Source organism: Salmo salar, chromosome 08 (genome assembly GCF_965601325.2).
Source record: "Salmo salar chromosome 08, fSalSal1, whole genome shotgun sequence".
In the NCBI taxonomy this organism is placed as follows: Eukaryota; Metazoa; Chordata; class Actinopteri; order Salmoniformes; family Salmonidae; genus Salmo; species Salmo salar.
Window position 1 is genome coordinate 29,419,905 of NC_138298.1, and position 3,026 is coordinate 29,422,930.

Genomic DNA, 3,026 nt, shown 5'->3' on the forward strand with positions numbered 1-3,026 from the left:
GGTTTTCCATGGCCACAACATATCCAATTTTCTTATCAGATGTCAATCAATCAATGTGAACCATAAGGGGCAGGGCTACCCTGAACCTAACCTGGTAACAACAGGTACATCATTACCTACACTACCAGTCAAAAGTCTGGACACACATACTCATTCCAGGGTTTTTCTTTAGTTTTTATATGTTCTATGTTGTAGAATAATGGTGAAGACATTAAGACTATAAAATTACACATATAACATAACCAAACAAGTGTTAAACAAATCAAAATATATTTTATATTTGAGATTCTTCAAAGTAGCCACCCTTTGCCTTGATGACAGCTTTGCACACTCTCTTGGCATTCACTCAACACACACACAGGTAATGATTTTCAATCTTTACTGACGATACTGGCTTGAGTAAAGCCAGTGTGTCTATGTATGCGGATGACTCAACACTATACACGTCAGCTACTACAGCGACTGAAATGACTTCAACACTTAATAACAAAGAGCCTCAGTCAGTTTCAGAAGGGGTGGCAAGAAATAAGATAGTTCTAAATATTTCACAAACTAAAATCATTGTATTTGGGACAAATCATTTACTAAACCCTAAAGCCCATCTAAATCTTATAATGAATAATGTGGAAATTGAGCAAATGAAGGAGACTAAACTGCTTGGGGTAACCCTGGATTGTAAACTGTCATGGTCAAAACATATTGATGTAATTTTTTTTTTTTTTTGTCATTTTAGCAGACGCTCTTATCCAGAGCGACTTACAGTAGTGAATGCATACATTTCATACATTTTTTTTTTTTTCTGTGCTGGCCCCCCGTGGGAATCGAACCCACAACCCTGGTGTTGCAAACACCATGCTCTACCAACTGAGCTAGAGGGAAGGCATGTAGCGGTATGTATGTATGTATGCATGTAGTGGTAGCTACATGGGGAGAGGTCTGTCTGTAGTGAAGTGCTGCTCTGCTTTCTTGACATTGCTATACAAGACAAGTCCTACAGGCACTAGTCTTGTCGTCCCTTGACTACTGCCCAGTCATATGGTCAAGTGCCACAAAGAGGGACATAGACACATTACAATTGGACCAAACAGAGCAGCATGACCGACACTTAGATGTACACGGAGAGCCAGCATTGATAATACGCATGTCAATCTCTCCTGGCTCATGGTGGAGTAGAGATGAACTGCATCACCGCTTGTCTTTGTGAGAGGTATTGACAGATTGAAATCACCAGCTGTCTATTTAAGCGACTAGCGCTCAGCTCAAACACCCATACATACCCTACAATACATGCCACCAGAGTTCTCCAAGTCCAGAACAGACTATGGGAAACACACAGTACTACATAGAGACATGACTACATGGAACTCTATTCCACATCATGGAACTCAGCCAAGCAGTAGAATCAGATGTTTTAAAAAATATATAAAACTACACCTTATGGAACAACATGGACAGTAAAGACACACACACACACACACAGCATTCACAAACACACGCTAAGACACACACTCTCCACACACATACATTTGAATATCGTTATTTTGCTGTATCATTGATTTTGTATTGTAGATATGTTGTGGTAGACTAGTGTGTAATAATGTGTTGTATTGTAGATATGTTGTGGTAGAGTAGTGTGTAATAATGTGTTGTAGATATGTAGTGGTAGAGTAGTGTGTAATAATGTATATATGTTGTGGTAGAGTAGTGTGTAATAATGTGTTGTATTGTAGATATGTAGTAGAAGAGTAGTGTGTAATAATGTAGATATGTAGTGGTAGAGTAGTGTGTAATATTGTAGATATGTAGTGGTAGAGTAGTGTGTAATAATGTAGATATGTAGTGGTAGAGTAGTGTGTAATAATGTAGATATGTAGTGGTAGAGTAGTGTGTAATAATGTAGATATGTAGTGGTAGAGTAGTGTGTAATAATGTAGATATGTAGTGGTAGAGTAGTGTGTAATAATGTAGATATGTAGTGGTAGAGTAGTGTGTAATAATGTAGATATGTAGTGGTAGAGTAGTGTGTAATAATGTATATATGTTGTGGTAGAGTAGTGGTGTGATAATGTGTTGTATTGTAGATATGTTGTGGTAGAGTAGTGTGTAATAATGTGTTGTAGATATGTAGTGGTAGAGTAGTGTGTAATAATGTAGATATGTAGTGGTAGAGTAGTGTGTAATAATGTGTTGTATTGTAGATATGTTGTGGTAGAGTAGTGTGTAATAATGTGTTGTATTGTAGATATGTAGTGGTAGAGTAGTGTGTAATAATGTGTTGTATTGTAGATATGTTGTGGTAGACTAGTGTGTAATAATGTGTTGTATTGTAGAAATGTAGTGGTAGAGTAGTGTGTAATAATGTATATATGTTGTGGTAGAGTAGTGTGTAATAATGTAGATATGTAGTGGTAGAGTAGTGTGTAATAATGGTGTTGTAGATATGTAGTGGTAGAGTAGTGGTGTAATAATGTGTTGTATTGTAGATATGTAGTGGTAGAGTAGTGTGTAATAATGTAGATATGTAGTGGTAGAGTAGTGTGTAATAATGTAGATATGTTGTGGTAGAGTAGTGTGTAATAATGTGTTGTATTGTGTATTATATTATTGCATTTAATTTTGATTGGACCCCAGGAAGACTAGATGGTGCCTTTGCAACAGCCAATGAGTATCCATAATAAATACAAATACACACACAAAATACTCTATTCAGTCTTTGTGGGAGGGATTATCCAAGCAGAATCATGAAATATCTTTCTTTACTGTAAATCAGTAATGAGGTTTGAAAGAATTCTGTATGGTTTTATGGTACTAGTTTCACAGGCACTCTGAAGAGATGACTATTGATGTTAGAGAAGGTGATTACTTCGAAAGGAAAATTATTAAAGATATTTTTTCATATCAGCCACGAGGGTGACCAACATAATTCTGGATGGTAACATCATTCTTCATGGTTCAGGACAGGCAGTGGAGACTGATGACTTGGGAGTGGATCGCACTAACGTTAGGGTGGATACTTTATGGTATAC